This window comes from Rhopalosiphum padi, chromosome 1, assembly GCF_020882245.1.
Source record: "Rhopalosiphum padi isolate XX-2018 chromosome 1, ASM2088224v1, whole genome shotgun sequence".
Classification (NCBI taxonomy): domain Eukaryota; kingdom Metazoa; phylum Arthropoda; class Insecta; order Hemiptera; family Aphididae; genus Rhopalosiphum; species Rhopalosiphum padi.
The window spans coordinates 62,497,211-62,518,501 of NC_083597.1; the positions used below are offsets into that span (position 1 = coordinate 62,497,211).

The 21,291-nt window shown below is 30.0% G+C and overlaps 1 long non-coding RNA gene across 1 annotated transcript; it reads left to right on the forward strand.

Annotated features, from left to right (window-relative positions):
• The first annotated feature begins 19,237 nt into the window (after nucleotides 1-19,237).
• On the forward strand, nucleotides 19,238-20,219 carry LOC132918575 (uncharacterized). Its single transcript, XR_009660520.1, has 3 exons — nucleotides 19,238-19,328; nucleotides 19,414-19,513; nucleotides 19,574-20,219. It is a non-coding gene; the product is annotated as an uncharacterized LOC132918575 (long non-coding RNA).
• The last annotated feature ends 1,072 nt before the right edge of the window (nucleotides 20,220-21,291 follow it).

A 21,291-nucleotide genomic window follows, 5' to 3' on the forward strand; every position in this document is an offset into this window, starting at 1 on the left:
TAAATTTTTAACACACTGTTGTAGACATTGGTAAGTGATTTTCTTATAATATGATGTGTGTGAATATATTATAATATATATTTTCAAACGAGTAAATTAAGCGGTAGAAAGTGACGAACGCGTGTTACTTTTTTTCTAGAAGGATACCGAGAATCTGTATAAATAAAGTATGAACACAGTTTTTTATAAATTATACTATAACTAGTTGACCTGGCAAACGTTGTATTGACAGTAAACCTTTTTTTTTTTATTTGCTTAAATATATATTTATATAATTAATATATATTTAGATTATTTGGTGGTACCTAACCAAAATGAAAAAAACTTTAGGAGTACCAATTCAATCTAATATGGCTTAGATAGATTTTGTGGTTTCTGAGATTACCGAGAATTTGGTGGCAATTGGAATAATTAATGATTCCGGAGAGTAGCAAAATATGCTAAAAAAATACACTATATCATATTTGCCACGAGTGGTATCTGTATTATTGACTATTAAGTGTATCATACGACATAAAGACATATAACATGGTTTTTTTGGGTGGACATATTAAAAATTCGTAAATTTTTCGGTGAGAGGCATCACAATTAAATATATATATATGTTTATCCAAAAAAACGAAAGCAAAAATTAAATAATTAAATTATAATGTATGAAAACCTCATTCAATTTAACATTTAACAAAATTGAGGACCAGATAAAGCCCGTTCGCGTATTCATCGCATATACATAATATTATTATTACGAGTTCTATAATAATATCTATAACGACGGTGGTCGGCAGAGGTTTATATCAATATCTACAAATTATTGTGGTGTCGAATTTTAGACGGTCGTTTCGCGTACCGGAATTCAGACGTCCAATATATCGTACGACGTACAAGTCGTAGGTATACACTTTCCACGCATAAATCGTAGCTCGGTCGTGACATAAATCCTGTGTGGTATAAATAATTTACACATCATGCGAATGATATTAATATTAGAATAATGTTGCTATTCGCCTTATTACGTCGAGTTGACCGTATATCTATGCGGCCGCTGGCATCGTGGTCTTTATTATGAACGAGTAGATTTCAAAAATATTTCTGTAGAAACTGCGCGTGGTATTTTACGTATATATAGAGCCGAGTCGCAATAGCACGGAAAACTTAACAACTTAAATTTTTTTTTATTCCTTTTGAATTCTCATAACACTCAGCGTATTATTATTACTATTATTATTATGATTATAACTAGTCTCGTTAACTCGAGTATACAGTTGTGATAAAATAGCAAGTTAGATGTGTAAATTGTCTGTAAAAAATGACGAAGAAATATGCGGCGAAAGTGCTTCTGCAGACGAATTTAACACTATAATAATCGGAAAACCAGCTAAACCGGGATGTTTTAAAAGAGTTATAAAAGTATGCCGTTAAATTATTCATCGAATAACAAGGTGTGGCTCATTTGAGTCCTATTTTAATGAAGAGCAGTATAATGGTAATACAAAGAAAACAACGACAGTGATGATGGTGGACATGATTGGCAAATTGTAACATATAAAATTATCATCGATCAACAAATTACATTTCAATATAGTATGATACAATCGATGATACTGTTGTTATCAGTGGACTGTTAACTGATAACGAAATCATGGGTTTAAATTAGTGGTTCACAACCTTTTATTATTTTACGCCCCTATTGTATATTTTCAAAAATATTACCCCTCTTAAATTATAATTTAGAAGACCTTTTTTTGTTTTGTTTTAATGATACAAAATAACTATAAATTGTACAATTAATGACTTATTTCACTTATTTATTATCGTTTTTCATCAACATTTTCAAATTATAAGTGGTTAATATATTATATTTCACCATTTTTGCAAACTTTTAAATGGTAGAACAATAAACTGCCATTTGACGTCAATGTTTAGACAGATTTTAAAAGCGCTCCATCCAATCTTTGTATTTAAAACCATACGTAAATTATACGGAAATAATTCAGTAAATTGTTTAAATATTTAGGAAGTTACATACTTTTTAAGTAGTTAAATATGCGAGTAACCGATAGTAATATGTTTAAATGCGTCCAATTTGATTTTCTATTATCCATTTATCCCAATGACAAATTATAAAGAAATGGTTATCCTAGTTTTTATTAATTCTTAAATGTTCCCTTTAAACTTTATTCTACAAATTAATTTGTTATGTCTCTATTCACGCTAAATTTTCAGCATCATCTCTAATAATGCACAATTAATAATGATCTAATGTCAGTATGGCCCTAAAAACGATTCGTTTATTATTGGCCTGTTATTATAATATTGTTAAATTACTGAAAATTAAATGTGTTAATGAGCCGGAGATGCTGCTAAAATGTTAAATATATAAATATTGAACATGTTAGCGTCAATGCACATATTATTGCGATTACGTCATATCAATGAGAATTTCATTATATTGTCAATTAATTAGAATTTAAATGTCATTTAAAAAAATCTACTGAATTTGAACGACATTTATTAGAATTACACAGAACGTGACTTACAACGATAATACCGTTTCATAGACCCTTGAACAGATTCTGTAGATATTATACGTAATAATCGGATTTAAGATTATCATTGATTATTTCTGAAATATTACACATATTCCCGCTAACACTACCTGGCGCATGCAGTATTACGAGTATAACAGAGTGAACCACAATGTGTTCACGGTGTTCATGCCTTCTGCAAACTGATTTTTATCAACACTGGTAAATGGATAATTAGTCAAGCCCTCGGTTAAGTCCCCAAGTTGGGGACCCCAACACCACTCATTTAAAATGTTGAGGTTTTAGTTTGTGCTATACATATATTCGATCCTCTCCAAAGTTATACGCGATTCACCTTGGTCGTTGCTTATCCTGTATATTGAGTACTTATCATTAGTCGAACTGATTTAAAAAATAATATAACTTCGTCGTGTGTAGCGAGTTCTAGTGTATAAAAAACGTCGTGGTGTGTAATGTCATTATTTATTATTTATAATATACGTTATATTATAATAATGTATAGTCACGCAACCGCGAGTCGATATTTTCTTCTCTTTATTTCTAAGCTCATCGTGGCTAGCAATTAAAAACTTAAGGACCTCGTTTTATACGGGTTCACTCACCGTAAATAATGCTCACGGAGTTTATTATCAGTCCGGTGGATTGCTGATGAATGGCCTTCCGCGTGACAACGGGACGTTATTCGGGCCTTTCCTATTGTTTGGACCGGAAGCGTTTCCGTATAGACAACACAAAGCAGCCGAAAGCATGATATCTTGCCGCCACTCGATTTCGGTGGGCGTCGTCACCATTGTCACAGAGGAATAATTTCGCCCGTCCCGCCGTGAAATGAAATCGGAATAATAACAACCATAAACCTTTGAACACGTTAAACGCTGTGAATAATAATAATAAAAAAAGAATAACCAAAAAGATACACAAATATAATAGTATATAATACTATTATGTATATACTGCCGGGAGCAGAGAAGATTTATATCACCCCGAAAAAAATATAAAATAAAATCCGTACATTAAAGCTGAACAGCGGTGTACAATAAACGGCGGATGGGCGGACGCGTATAATATACAGATAAGTGAATGGTGAATAAAAATCACAATTGTGAAAAAAAGCTCCTTATCTCGTTTGTATATTTTGAATACTGTCTCTCCGTTTATTCGTTTTTAACTCGTATAAATAGAGTTTAAATATGCGGAAATATAAAAAAAACCAACAGCATCTAATTCATTTTTGTTGTTCGTCAGTGACGGATCGTCATCGTCTAATTATATGTATATTATACGTATATGTACGTGTGGCGACCACACGTGCATTCCTATTTTTCCATTTCTGTCGATTTCAAAACAATACCGACATTTAAAATGATTAGCATATTACGTGGTTTACTCAATATACTTGCATGTAAAATATGATTGTACTACTTTTAGTCCGTAATCACTAATTGGGTTGATAAAATATTTAGTATTTAGAATTGGATTTCGTAAAGCGCCTAGTTTTGTCTAAAAATCGTAATTCAGAAATTTGAAACGCTTACAAAATTATGCGTGTAAGCACTGTAAACTAAAACGAAATATTTCAATGAAAAAGAAGACATAATTTATAAGTGACTTAATAGTAGGTAATAAAATAAAAAAAATATGAAGATAAGACGTGTATCAAAATTAAATAAATCAAATTGTATCATAAATAATAATTTAGTTTTATAAATTATGAAAAAAAAGCTGTGTCAAAAATAAACGAAGCGAATTCAAAAAATAATCCCGAAACGAAGGATTCGAAGTCAAATTAAGTGTTTACGACGCTGTTTATTAACGTCAAGTAAATCATCGTCAAAAAAAGTAAGTTCAGTAATTAAATACACAAATTACTCCAATAAGCACAAAATAATACAAACTTGTTAAAAAGTTAAAGCTGAGTTAAAACGTTATTTTTTATTTACTCAACTAGTTAGTTAAATATATAATTAACTTAACAACTCGTCTAGTTAAAGCATTCATTGTAATATAACTATTAAATAGTTTTTAGCTTTAACTAGTTGATTTAATAAATACGGCGTTATATCGATTGTATTATATAACTGCTATATTTTGTATATATCTCTTATAATTCTACTAATTTTATAACTTTTGATTTCTAATCCGACTTTAAGATTAAACAAAAAGGAAACTAGAGAATATATCATTATCGGGAGACGAATGGAGAAAAAGAGACGAATAAAGTAATATCAATGTAAAAACATAATCTTTTGGGTTGTCGAAAATAAAAATATAAACAATAATTAACCATGTTTAAAATATTATTATATTTATTTATAATAATTACGTATTATATCGTACCTGCATATTATAATATATACATTTAACATTATACATAATGTAGCCATACACACATAGGTGTATGGTTGTTTGGGGATTACCGTATTGTAATTTCGTACGGATTTTCGCAATTCATACAAATGGGATTTTAAATACGGATTACGTCTACTCGGCGCGAAGCGCAATAAGCGCGCTGCAGGTATAATATATGCGTATGTAATATTGATACACGCATATTATAATTTATAAAATATATTGTACGAGGATTTATCGTGCCCGTAAAATTTATTATTATTATATTATAAACGTGTGCGACAGTAAATCTCCTTGCCAACACGTACACACACCGTCATAATATGTGCCAGCTATATACAAATTCCGATTTCCGATAATATAATAACTACATAATAATAGTAATAGTTACCGTATGTGTGCGGCTGCGGTGTAACGCGTCCGAAGAGCGTACTTGAGATAAAGCCGCGGCGATATAGAGAGCGAGGAATCGACGAAAGCGGTTAGGGGCGAATAACATATATCGTGTGTGTACCTATACATACGTATATATTCACATACCTATACACAGACTAGAGATAATATTATTATAATGTTCGACACGATGATAGATGCAATCGTATAGGTACCTATATATAATATAATATTCTCGTCCTTTTACTTTCTCGATGACTCCGAAGAAAGTGCACTGTGCGCTCGCCGAGTGAGTATAGAGTACCTGTGCAGAGACCTATCGCGGACCGGCGAGCGTACAACATATATTAATATTATCATTATATACATTAATACAGTACCTATACCTACTGCAGTGTGCCCATAACCGATCTGTTGTACACGTGTACACCGACCTGCGAGTGGTACGGAGTTCGGAATGAAATCGAAGGGCCATTTAATTGGTTGTCCGTATAGATTGCGATCGACTACCGCGGCAATGATAATTAGTGTATACAAGACGTATACAATAATAATATATTGCGTTATAACATAATACGTCGGTGCAGATATCATATAATATATATATATGTATATATATAAGCGTCGCGTATGCGGCGAGAGAGATGGATAAAAAAATAAACGTCGTCCGTCGCCGGGAGATCGTTAATTTCCGGGGGGAAATCGCGGATTGTCCGGAGAAACGACGGTAATACTCCGAAATAATTGTGCGCGGAAAAATAAAAGTTGCATATTATGATTTATAAAAAGCGTATACGACGACTATAATGTAATACGAGTATTATACATGTGCGTCGAGTGATCGTTACATCGTGTGCACCTACTCCGACGTTAATTCCGACGACGGACCGTGTGATGCTGCGTAGTAATGTAATAATGTTGTTGTGGACCGTGTGCAGCAGCACTAATAATGATTACGCGCGTCGACGCGAAAAGGAAATAAACGTTCGACAACAAATCTGATGGTGACATTTCGTATACGATGATATTGTATTATGGCGTATAATACGCGTGCATAAATCACAATTTTGTGAGATACGAATTGATAATAAATGATTAAAACCATATTGATCGGCGGCAATACGCACTCAATCGTTAGTATACATATTATATGTTATATTAATGTTTTCACATTAAGAACACTCGCGTCATATACAAATCGCGTACAAATATAATATTACGTCAATATTATATCATTATAAACTAGGGGGCTTTGCCCCCCGCCGGCTTCAGTTACCAACCCCCCGGAGAGTCGAGACCTCCCCCTCAGCATCTCGCCAATCGGCTCACGTCGATCACAAGGGTCGACCTTTTTTTTTTTTTTTTTGTATCGCGTCTTTCAATTTAAAATATACAAAATGTTATTTGTTAGTAGAGAGTTTTAACTTTTTAGTATTTATTCAATTTTAATAATTATGTATTTATACTGGTTTCCGTGGAAATTATATTAAGTGGAAGATGAAATTTATATGACTTTTTTTGCGTTGGTAATTTATATGTTGTACCCTCATTGGATATTTAATAAAAAGCGTATCCACGGTAAATAGTGCGTCCGAAATTTTTTCAAGTATGGGTTAAGTGATTTGCAACCATAATTGCATCTAAGTGACTTTGAATTAGCGGTATATAAATTATACTACGAGGGAACAATACTTATCACACATTAATGATATTATATAAGAATTATGTCACATTACTAAACATAATTCATTATTTAAACAATATATTTACTGTAAACATAATTACATATAATATTTTTTAATATTATTAAATTGGAAAAAAAAATAAAGTAAAACACGTGGAATTTGTCATTTTAAAATATCTAAAATAGTAAAATGTAATAAATTGTTTGTGGATAGGTATGGCCACGTCCACGTGATGTTTTTTCAAATGACTAACTGAAGTTTCATTTTTTGGAATTTCCTTTTCAACATTTTTGAAATTCAACTTTCTGAAATTCAATAAATTACATTAACTATTACCGACGTATGATGTACGTTATAACTATATTTTAGTATATTCGTATTTCACATAATATTGTATTATAATATGTATAATATTGTGTTGACCCAATTTCTTCCCGACGACTCATCTTGCGCATAAAAATTTAAAATGCACTCCGACGAGGTGAAAAAATGAACTTGTAATAATAATGAGTTTCGATTCCGCCAGGGATTAAACGGAATTTATTGACTTAATGAGAACTATTATCCTTAAAGTGCAACTATACACAACAAATTATTTAGGAGCAGGGTACGCGTCGCATTTGGTCATAGTACTGTATTCACTACTCATAATATTATGCTTGATGAAAATACACAGAAACACCGGCACAGCAAAGAGCTATACGTTTTCTTACACACGTCTCGTAAATACAATCAATATTAAAGAATCTATATTTTAAAATATTAATCGAAATACACGTCAAGGGAATATAATATTTAATTTGTAATGACGGTTAGGATATCGACATTTCCTGTTTATTTAGAATCTAATAAAAAAATTATACCTAACATAACCAGAGTACGGGAAATACCGAGTGGCCCGTAAAAGTCACGCTATACATAAGCGACCGTAAAATAAATCGTATTATAATATGTGTATAAATAATAAGTTGAATGTCGAATTTTTATGTGCACAGGTTTTGGATCTTATTGGTATTCATAGTTTCAGAAGTTCGTTAATGGATACATTATTTCTTATTAAAGCGAGAAAGTTAAATAAAACATTCTCATATAATACTATATACATTAAGTAATTAATTCAAAGCTAAAACCTGACAAATGCATATTTTCGCAAAACATACGTAAACAGTATGCGAGCATCGATCGGATGTAACTATACATAGTAAGACCCGATAAGTATATAAATATTTATTTTATAGGTAGGTATTAAGTTTTATAATATTTTGTCCGTACATTCGCTTTGGAATATTGAAATATATTAATGTAAACAAGTTTCGTACGATAATAAGTACGATACGATATATACGCTATACAATTTATTATATAAAAATATATTAATATACATTTGTTTGATCTTTATATATTTTCTTTGAATAAAATATAAAATCGTGTAATATATTATATTATGTACAAATAATATGAAACACACGCTTATACTTATATATATAATATATGTATTATTGACAATAATTTATATTATTATAGTTGTGTTTTAAAGGTTCATAAAATTAATAGGAGTGTGAAAAAACCTATCCATACTGCTTTTAACCAGTTTTTAATTTAGAATAAATAGAATAATAGACGTTTTGGGTAATAAAATTTCATCATTTAAAATGGAAAATAGTAGGTATTTTATTACCTAATATTATAATATTATATACAAAAATAATTAAATAAATTGTTATCAATATCATAAATACACAAAATACATTTTTATAAATATTTGGATATTTCCCCAACAATTAAATATTAGGTATTATAGATAGAAGTATATACTTATTATTATTAAAAGTAACAAAATGTTTGTAATAAAATAAATAATTACATATTTACTTTTATTAAAAATTGTAATCGAATAATCTTCGTTATTGGGAATCGATCTGGTCACAAATAAGTTGTGAAACAAAAATGTACCCAAACTACATAGTATATTACTACTAGTTTTTTCCGCATATTACTCGTATATTATAGATTAATAAATTATTCTTGTTCGATGTGTTCGTACATTTTACCTACAGCCAAATTATTATAATATTGTATTATGTGTTCGTGTAAAACGGTGTACGCACGCTTGTTTATATTTTTTTTATTCTGTGTAACAGATTTTCAATGTGCCTCGACACGAGCAATGCCTTGTTAAAATACGTCACTCAACGATCGAGTCGTTTAAAAAAGATAAAGAATTTGATATACTCATATCGCGTATTATAATAATATTCTCACTGCAGTAGAGTAATTGCGTTGCGTCGTTGTCACGGGAGACGTAGATCGTTTCAGTTGACAACGTCAGTAGGAATTTATTACAAAAATAAAATGGATAATTATTGCAATCGACGGTCGACAAGCTGTGCATATTACATGACCATATAAGTCATAATGCGTATTTTATTATAATTTATAATGTGTGTGTAGGTAAAAGTAGAGGTCAATTTGTGCTTAATAATATTAATGTAGTGACAAACTGTACCTTATAGTGTACACAAGTATACAACACTTCAGCAATAATCTTCAACTATCCTAAGAACTTATAAGAAAAATCGCTTAGAGTCGATATTATTATAGAAAAATCAATTAAAGATGTGATATAAAATACTATCTTTTTTTTTATCCCGATTTTTGTATCAGTATTAAATGTTAAAAACTGTTTCAAGCTATCGAATCGATAGTAATACTAAAGTAAGTATAATACAATGACATTTTTTTTTTTTAAGAAATCATTGAGAAAGTATAATAAATTTAAACCATTATACATTAAAAAAACATTAAAGTTATTAATAGTCATACATTATAAATTTAAAACATATGTAGTGAACCTAAGTAATCTTTTAAAATCTATATAAAGAATACAATTTATAATGGATTTAATCAGTATATAATTATTGGAGAGTAGAAAATCGATATAAGAGAGTTGGTTTAAAGACAAGAAAATTATTTTTTAAATTGAGCCTGTTGAGTATGAAAGAACAGGACAAATAAATAAAAAAATGAAAAAAAAATCGCAACGTCTAGTATTATACCTGTTGCAGTTGTATAGGGTACAAGATTAGGGACTTTAATTGAACCCTAACTTTAATACGTGATTTGGTAGCAAATTATAATTCATCCGCCGCCTGAAGTAAAATAGCTATGATTAAAAATCATTAATTAATTACATTTGGACAACAAGATTTGAAATCGTGGTTGAATAGGAAATCGTTTTAAAAACAGAGGCTCATAGTATTGGGATGTATTCCTATTATAAATCACATAATTTATGAGTTAATGGAAAGGTTATCGGAATTTAATGACATTTAGGGCTCCAGATGGAAAAATGTCGATGGTAGAGCTCGTCAAAAAGTCAACAAATCCAAAAATATGTCCAAAATACACGATAACACGTGACCTGTAATTCATACGAATAGATGAAGAATTAATAATGACCTGGAGTTGAGTGATCTAAAAATCGAATTAATTTTTAAAATGTTTGTGTAATACGTCTTGAGAGTTGCGATTGATACGTTATTGTCTTCTGTGGTTAAAAGGTTAGTATAATATTATGAAAATAATATGAGCGACTTGTAACGATAAACGAGATGAAAATATACACGTCGAAATAATAACCATATTTTCACTGACGTCCGAGTCCAACAAGTTATTGGATATTTCATTCGACGTGGTTGAGACGTATGTCATCTGGTTGGATTTGACGGAATGTAGTTTCAATAGAAGCGAAAAAACATATGCGAAAAGTATAATAATAAAAATTGGAAAGGTAGTACAATACAGATGTATAGGTATTATTGTCGTTATAAAAGATATCGCCCAATAAATTGTTGGCATTAGTCTCACATATTATTTAATCGTCATACGCGTGTCACGGCCTTTAAACCCGTATACGCAACGTGTCTGATGTTGTTAAAATGAACCAAATTTGCAGATGTAGTCTCGTGTCTCGTGTTTAGCTCGAATCGAACCATTAAAAAAAAAAAAAATTGTATTTCAGTATGAAAATATGTGGACATTTAACGACTAAAACAATAAACACACATTTACAACATAATGTAGGTACTCGCCAAGTGGTGGGAGCTCTTAAGTATCTGTGTCACTGTCGGTTTGTCTTTATTGACTGTTAACACAATTCTAGCTTCTAGGGAATAAAATGTTTGTGTGAAAAAATATTTATTTACAAAAAAATGACTATGGTTTTGGATTTAATGCATTAAAAATCTTAAAAATTGCAATATAAAATACACTATATACATTCCTTATAAATGCTCAAAAAGTATAATTTATTATGCATATGCAGAATATAAACAAAAAATAATAATATAATATATATTAAGTACCTATGTGTATTTTGTTGTTAATATTAAGTATTTCGTTATGTATTATTTATCGATATACCCATGCACAGAAGTATAGGTATTATATTTTGAGGCATAGACTATTATTTCTAGAGCATCGTCAAAGTGCACGGAATTAGAATGTTACAAGATAATTTTCCGATACTTACACGGTAGATTTGAAAAAAACAAACAGAAAAAAAATGAATAATGCGAACGTAGGCCCCCGAGAGATGACGACGGTATACGCCGGGTGATCTATATATAACTGCACGCCTGCGATTTAAACATACCTCAATAAAAATAAAATAAAAAAACACTATTTACCTGCAGTTATCACCGCAAAAGAGGTCGACGAATTATTCGGTAAAACGTTTTCGGCTGTTTGGATTTACAAAATTATTATAATAAAGTTTATGTGTAGAGTGCAATTTAAACAGCAGCAGCACTATTAGATCGTGAATAAATCGTTTACGAAAACAGGATATTGACGGTTTGTAGCAGACGATACGGTCGAATAAACAAAAACAAACAAGGACAACTATTACGATACCGCGATCGCATATAATGTTATTACAATAATACGCAGTGGTCATCTTCGGTATAACAATAAAATAAAAATATATAAATATACGTAAATCGTGTATATAAAATACCGCGTAGACCACTTCCGAAATTGCACCGCCCAGCCGAGTGGACTAGTTCGTGTTTTTTTCCATACGAAAAATATTGAAACTACTTAATATATTCTAAATAACAATAAATATATATATATTATACATTATAATGTCGGTCAAAATTATGTTTCGTTAGTTGTTTGTTTTTGTACAGTACATAACTCACTCATTGACTCATTTACTGTTTAGAATGTTGACACCTACTCAATTTTCAAATATTTTTTCTCTTCATCTACCTATATAATATTATGATCTATCAGGACAGATGAGTTGTTTTCACGCATAATATGCTTTATAAAATTCGAACATATCATGGTAAAATACAAGCAGGTTTTATGAAAAACTCTGTAGACAAAGGTAATATAGTTATGTATAATTTTTTTTTATATATTTACATATTTTGAGTTTTTTTTTATGCTTTTAGGCCATAATGCTCTATATTGTTTTTACTTTTGATGCATATAATTAATATATGAGTACGTACGTCGCAAAAATTGTTGTTCATAAATGTATGTATTATTATTTCTTTCTCTATCGACGTTATATTAATATTGTATTTATTAACAAAAGTTGTTGATAAATCTTGTGATGTGTAACAAAAAATTGTAATTAATTAAAGAGATAAAGTACAGTCTCATTGTTATGGATAGATAATAAAATAATATTTTACTCACGTATACAATATTGACATTTCAATGACATAACGATTACTATAATATTATACAACGCATACTTCGTGTTTTAAGTGGCTTATGTTTATGTATTATTGACATTATAATAATATATATACAAGAGATTCACCTACTATGTTTACTCCTTTTTTCTTCATAATAATATGCAATTATTAGAAATCTGATTATTTTTAAATCGTCAATGACACTTTAAGATTATTTCTTCAAATTCTTGAGAGTTTTTCTACTATTTAAAGAATATGTTGATCGATAAAAACTTCTAATTGATACTAAAGGTGGTAAAAATAGCTTTATAAACTGCATATCATGCTAGAGAAGTGTTTGGAATAGTTGGTTAGTTAGCTAAGAATATTTTCAATAGAATTGAAGATAATAGTGCTTCTTGAGAAACTCTAGCGAGAATAGAAGATAATGTCGATTTTTGAGATATGATCTAAACTTTAGACTCTAAAGAACAAGAGTAAAGAGAGTAAAGAAGAGATAATTTTTTTAACTTAAATTAGAGGCCAAAATGGTAGATATGGTCAAATCATTAAGCAATAACTCAGAAAACACCGTTGTAGTACAATATTGTTTTCTAATATAAAAGAATGGCATTAATTAATCGATTAACTTATATATATATATATTTGAATGGGAGTTACGAAATACAAATTAAGTATCAGGTAGTGTTATATTTTTATATTAATTATGAAAATTATCGATTTGAAGAGAAATTTCTCACAGAATTTGAGAAAAAATTGTTGTAATAAATTGAAAGATTTTCAATCAATTTATCGAATTAAGGAAGTAAAACAATAATTAAAAGTTTTCATTGTTAGAATAAGTTTAGAAGTAGAGAATCTGAGTATTACGTTTATTATGTATGTAAGATAAATAAAATGTCTTTTATAGGAAGTTAGTGAGCTTTTAAGTTATAAATTAGGTTATTAAATCAAAGCCGATGTGAGACTTTTGACGTGAAGCAGAGGAAAATATTGTTTGGAGTGATCGCTTTAATGTTTAAGTATAGAGGAAGTGTATATGTATGTACCTATGTATATAAAATATAATATACTCTGATATACTGTTTTTGTCAAAAATTACTTTCACCTTCTAAAATATAAATTCACATTTTGATAAAAAAAAACTTAGTATCACTACAATAAGACACTCAGTTATGGTAAACAATTTTAAATATTGGAAAATTTTATCCTCAAGTATACTTTTAAATTCTTACAATAGCATTAACTTTATTAATTTCAATTTAGTTGTAGTATATTAGTTTCAATAATCCGAATCTCTATCAGTAGTAACGTGGGAGTATTGGCAACTTTACGCCGCCACATATGTTCATCATTTGTACTCACATACTGGTCCTCATTACGTCTCCCACGTTTTACGTCCATAATAATGTGTCAGAAAATCCAAACAACTATACAACACATCACTCTGTTGAAAACTTAACCTAACCTAACTTGAAGTACACCTGCGCATTATTATATATATATAGTAAATAGATAATAATAATGACAGTATGTGTATGAAAAGAGCGAGTTGCTCAATCGAAACACGTCATCTCCAACGAATTCTTTGTGGTATATCTATTGTGTCATTGACACGCGAATGCCTTTAAACAAAATAATAGTGAAAACCCATACACACGCACAACAATGATCGAGTATAATCGGTTTGTGTATAATGCATAACACCACGATATTATTATTATATTAAAGAAAATGCGATTGTCATAATGTATAATAATAATATGTAGGTAGATACGTTAGCAATTATTGTATTGTTCGGTTGCCTTATAATTGGTCGCATAATAATAATCGAATCGTTTTAAACACATAAACGGTGACCGACATAGTTTTTTTTTTCTCCTGTCATTGTTTGAATACAAGTTGATAAATCTGCGTAAAAGTAAATATTATAATTATAGGACAATTTTGTTTTCTTTAACTTGCTGCGCGCGCGGGAATATTAAGATATTTTTTCTATACGAGTGACACAATTAATTATAAAATGTTTACGGCGGGAACTTATGACAATGTCGGTAGCTTAATGGTAACATTATTATTATACGTTATTAAACGTGTAACCAACATTTGATAATATATTATATAATATGTGTAACAGGAAATAATGACGTGAACAATAATTGGGATGCAACACAATACCTTTTTTGAATGCATTGTTTCCAGAAAATAAGTTAACATGTCATTGTATGAGTCCATAAATATTGACTGTTGATTTTTGAGCTGCTCATTTAAATTAAAACGAACATTGTTTGTATAACACTGTCATTTGAGTGTTACGTCATAATAATATTATTATATGTTAAACGATATTATAAAATACTGTAAATGGCTGCAGATTTGTGTTAATATTCTCAGCTATTATGCAACACTTTACTATTCACGCTATTCCGGTAAACATATTGTTATTAAATGTATATTTTTTTTTTTAAATTAAAACATAAAATTATATTATCTCGCCAAAAATGAAATGTTTAGACTATTAATATTGTATATATATATATATTTAACTATTCAAGTGAAATATAACTCTAAGATATGGGTCATATCTTATAAATTATAAGTTTAGTAATAAAAAATAATGGTCTTTTTTATGCAAATTTCTAATTAGCTTACGAAGAGAGGTGTTAACGAGATACCAAGAAATCGTCTTAAGAAATGATTATAAGTCCACTTTATAATTACAAAAAAAAATCACGGTTAAGTTCAACGAATTCGAAAGAAATAGGTCGAGCATGAAAGTTTTTCATAAAGACCGCCTATTTTGCTGTTTATTTTTTTTTTTTATTTTTTTTTTTTACAAATATTATGATTTATTTCCTGAAACTATTACTACGGATTAACAATAATTTAACGTATTTGGAATAAAATAGGTCAACTATGACAGTTTTTCACGTAAGAATTACAAATATAAAAAAGTGACTCAAAATACAGATTAACAATGATACGAGAAAAATCATTTTCAATACTTATTTTTTTTTCCTTGTACAAATATGAGATATTTTTCAAAGCGTATCGCATTACTTTGTATAATATATTCATAGTATTTTAAAACACGTCAATATATTTTTACGACAACGTGTTGGTTATAAGCACTTAGATACCGAATTTTAATTTATAAAATATGTAAGGTATACTTAAAGTTAGATTATTTATTATAATACATAAATTCCAAAAACCAATTCTAAAATTACTAACTGCATAGTGCATAATATATAATACTATTAAATAACAGCTATATATTATTAATATTAGCACATATTACTATTAATTAGCACTGATTATTATACCTGTGCAGGGTAAAAAATATATAATTTTTAGTATTGATTGTTCGATATAACATAATGTAGTTTCTATTTTAATCCAAAACTAAACTTATTTTGGAATTCATGTTTACAAGTTTTAATAATAATATCGAATCTTCTTTTTAAACAGTACACCGTTCGTTATCAAAATAGTATAGGAGTTTTTGAAAATATATTTTTCACTATTTTAGATGTCAATTTGTCAACATTAAAACTATACAATTGTCGAAACAATAGTTTATTTAATTCAAAGAAATGTTTTCAAGTATATTCTAAACGTTACGAAAATTAAATACACGCCGACCGTATTATCGTAGGTACTTGAGAATTTATTTGAAATTGTACTCAAACTATTATGGAATTTTGTTCTTTTATTTTTAGTGCCGATTCTACTGTTTTAATATTGTTCTACGTTTCTAAACTGACATTGCAGGTTTCGGACAATTCCCAAAGTCATCCGAAGATGTGGCAGACAACATTCCAGACGGCTTTCTTGACGGAACGGTTGATCTCGTGCTAGTCACCGACCGTCGTGCGTGTGGGGAAACGATTTGAAAAAAAAAAATTGAAAAATCGAAATCATTGCCGTGTGTATAAAAATAACAAAGCGAAAAATTGGTCCGAAGAAAAATTAACGGCAAAAACAGAAAAATTATGCTCGGAACTGGTTGTTGAACAGTCGGAATTATATTATTACTTATCTCGTTTTCTCTGTGTTACACTTTCAAGAAAGTCAAACGACGTGTTAATAAAATTTAATAATGAGTACCATGAGAAAGTGTTAACAGTGAATCTGAAACGGCCATTTCAACCGTAGAGATGTCAACTATTATAAACAGGGCTTATTAAACATAACACAAATATAATGCGATCGCGATATATGAGAGGAATAATTAAGCTTGTGATGTTTGACAAAGATTCCGATCTCATATCTACGAAAAATCAGTTTGCTGTTTAATAATTATCATGTTTATGGATGGTTTATTTAGGTTACTATTAGAGCGTAATACGATATTAAATTACTTTAGCAGCCGTCTATATTTCGTAACTTGTACACAAGCCATTAAATACGAGTAGGTACATGTGATTTTTAACGAAATCGTAAAATGAAAATTGCATTAGGCCACGTGTGCGAAGAACACAATTTACGAGTTATACATTAGGTATAAGTTTGATACCGTGTTCGTTAAATTAAATTTGAATGTTCACTTTATTATTTTATCGAATTTTGTGCGGTGTGTATACAGAAACTAGAACTAAGAAGGTAGATGATATCGTATAATAATCATACAATCTCACTCGAAATGATCGCAATATGCCTTTAATATTTTTTCTCGTAGTACTGTAATGTATTAATTTATTGATTGAAATGTTTCTAATAATATCGATATCCTGGAAAACATTCAGCACAGCTTTGCGATATACGTATTGCGTATTGCGGTTTGGTTGCAAACCCTTGCATTTCTGTACTTATAAAATACGATAAAAATTGTGTTTAGAACCGTGTAGAAAGTTCCGGTAAATCGTATACTTAGAATCGGACGTAAATTCTTAAATCGACCACGGAACACTGTGCGAATACTGCGTATACGTTGGATTGTATCATAATAATATACACGTACACGTGGTGTAAGCCTATGTTGGATTTAAAAATTTTTTATTTTTTACTCGATCTACAATAATAACCCCGTGTGCTGGATATGCGTATACACGACCACCGAGTATTGCGATTCTCGGAAGTGTGCGATGTACCCGTTTTACGCTTTTTATTTTTCTGAATAAAAGTCACACGCAACAGGTGCAGTGTACGCGGATTAAATGGTCCGTTAAATATTTTATTATATGAGTTGTACTATACTAACTGCAGCATAGTAGTTGCGATTTGTTCGAACGAAGTGTGTTATCATTTTTATAATTTTTTTTACGGCATTTCGTGTTACAATATCACGTAATATACTTATACGAATACGAAATAGTGTGTATCGCGGGCGGACGGCCTAAAGCATAATACATAGAATAACGCGTACTTGCGGTGAACACATCGATAAGTTGTAGTAACGAATAATAATAATAACGCTCACCCGTCAGCATCATAACTCACTTCGGTAAAACGTGCGCGTAAAGCGTCGCACATACGACCAACATCAGCTACTAATCGTCGCACGAGATTGATATTATCGTGACGGGTCTCAGGTAGAATGGATGGACGGCAAAACGGTTAAAGGGGCGTACCGAATATATTAAAGTGATTATAGACATTATACGCGATACCATAATATTATGGGCAGGTAAATATATTATAGACGGCTGACGGTCAACTTTGGTCCTGCGTGGGAGTGTGCAGTCAAAAAATAAACTTTTGCCCACGAAAGAAAACTGTATAACATCCACTGCTCGTTAAATCTTTAATAATTTATAACTGTTTTTTTTTTATCATATATGTAGGTGGTGGCTCAAAAAAAAATGTCGGTTTGAGCAAATTGGTGTTTCAGATCATCACCGGCTAGTTTACAGAAGTTACACTTCGATTATACACAGCTATATCTGATTAAATAAATAACGTCGATCGACTGTAATGCAGTTTTGTCAGCAGGATCCAAATCTACACTTTTATCTTGCACAAAATTTAAAATAAAATTATGTTTTCATTTGATATACTTAGAGTATAGATGTAGTAAATCACTTTGACCGTTCAAAAATAGATTGATAGATATAGATTATAGCGAGATTACAACAGACACCATTGAAAGCAGAAACCTCCAAATAGCGGACATTTCTTTCGGGAGTATCGAAAACACTAAATAACGGACGCTGTTCTATAATATACATTTTTATCTTATTTTAACAATAGGTAATTGTTTCAATTTGCATTTAAATTGAACTTTTTAATAAACCAAAGTAACTGATTATTGTCATTGAATCATAATATTATGCGCATTTCTCGTCCACTACTTTTATTTTATTATGGAAATGTAAATTTTTATCTATTAGTTTTTAAAATAAATTACGTTCATAAATAATAGTAATTATCAATAATTAAATACAATATACATACATATATATACACACATATATATATATATTACTTAGGTTGTTATAATACTCATTAATTTATTGTAATAACACACTTAATTACATAATATTAATTCACTCCACTTCATAGAGTATCGCCATTGAATAGTGTACTCTTGATACAAAATGTGGGTGACGGGAAGTGTCCAGTATTTAAAAGTTCTGTCGTACAATGTTTTCCGGTCCAAGCTGTCCTGTGAGGGAGGAGGTGACGAAAAACAATATTTAGTAAGTACAATATATTATTATCATTTTGTAAAGTTATTCGTGCTTATTACAATAATCGAATAATATAAATATTGTTATTCTAAAGATTTCGGCGTACCGTCTTCTGGGATAACGCGTTATTGCGGCATATTCTCTTATTATCGACCGTTTCTTTTACCGAGCGGAGAAACGAAAACGGTTACTATGTACGGCCTTTGTTTGGACTTGAGATACACAAAAGGACAATAATTATATTATTATTATAGCCGAGATGGAGGCGGCGATGTCGTCGGAAGAATTATAATTTACGACGAAGCCGTTGCCGCCACTTCCACCGCCGCCACGACGACGACGACGACGACGACGACGACTACGCGCAGTCCAGAGAGACGGGTCTGTCAACCCAGTGACCGACTGGCGAGAGGCGACAGCCACCGCAAACGGCCTGATTCACTCTCTCTCTCACCTCTACAGCCGTCCATCATTAAAACTATTATTACTACGGAGACGCTATGGTGTATGGAATTTCATTGTTGTCATTATTTCGGCGGCAGGTAGAATAGACACATAAAAAAATAAAAATAAAAAAAAAACCGAAAAATAACGTCTAGATTCAATGTAAAGTGATATAGTTATAATATTATTATGCGTACCTTTTTATATTATATGTTATCTGTCTGCATGGAATAATAATAATAACAAAGCGGCTCTCGAACGGCGAAATTCATTTTCGACACTGTTTAGAGATTTTCGTTGTCGCTGCAAACGCGATTTCATTGCGATATCGTACGATTCGCGACAAACTATCGTGACGACCGCAATGCCGACCTGAACTCAAACCAAGCATGGCCATCAATGCAGTGGCGTATTAAGATTTTGGCGACTCGGGCCCGTTAATATTTAACGAAATAGACATGTATATAAGGTGTTAGCCATTGGGTGACGTCGGTGATACACGATTGCGATTGACGGCTACAGATCGAGACAATGAAACCCCTAAAACGACACGTATGCGGACAAATGTTGTCGAATTTATAAATAATACTTTGATAGTGTGGGAATTTTGAGCTTATTAAATGAGTATTAATAACAAGAGTTTTAATGTTTATAAAAATTACAATAACATATTACAATATTTAAAAATAATTTGTTATATAATTTATAACAGAGAGATAAAAAAATATAAATTTAAATGTGTACCATATTATTAAGCGCTTCCTGTTTTAATTTCTACAACACCTCTAATACTGTACTTTTAATTATTTTTGTAATCATAATATATTAGATTTAATAGAAATATGACGTCAATGTAATTATACATTAATATTATCAGTTAACATCATTTTTATTTGTATTATTATATTATTAATATTGTGTATTCCACGGTTTAAGATATACTTGACATATAAGATTATAATATATATTTAACCGTGGTGAAGTCGCTGCTTACGTGAAAAATTTGGACGATAAAACGATCTTAAAATTAATATTCTATGAGCTCAGTAGACTACATAACTTAGCAATATTAAGCTAAGTTTTATCCGCAATTATTATTTTTTTTTTGTTTAGTATTAAACAATATATTTTATTAAATAGTAGATATATATTTTTATACTACACTCAGGTGGTCTAAACTTTAAATAGTTATAAGTTATAACTAACCAACTACTCAATTGAAATTGGATTTTCATAGATCAAATTTTCTTAAAATTAATGGTACTTATTATTCATATTATATTTTTAAAAAGGTATTAATATTTTTTAGAGATTATTAGTGTTAACAGTTAAAAAAATCTCAGTCTTATGATTATAATATTATGATATCTCATAAAGTCTCCGTTGCAGTTGATGGACCTACATTTATTTTATATAATAATAATACGTAATTATTAATTATTAATTAATTATATAAGGTACGCGAATATGTATAATATATCATTTACACTGTAATTAATGACTGTCTCAAGTATATAGAGAAAACACT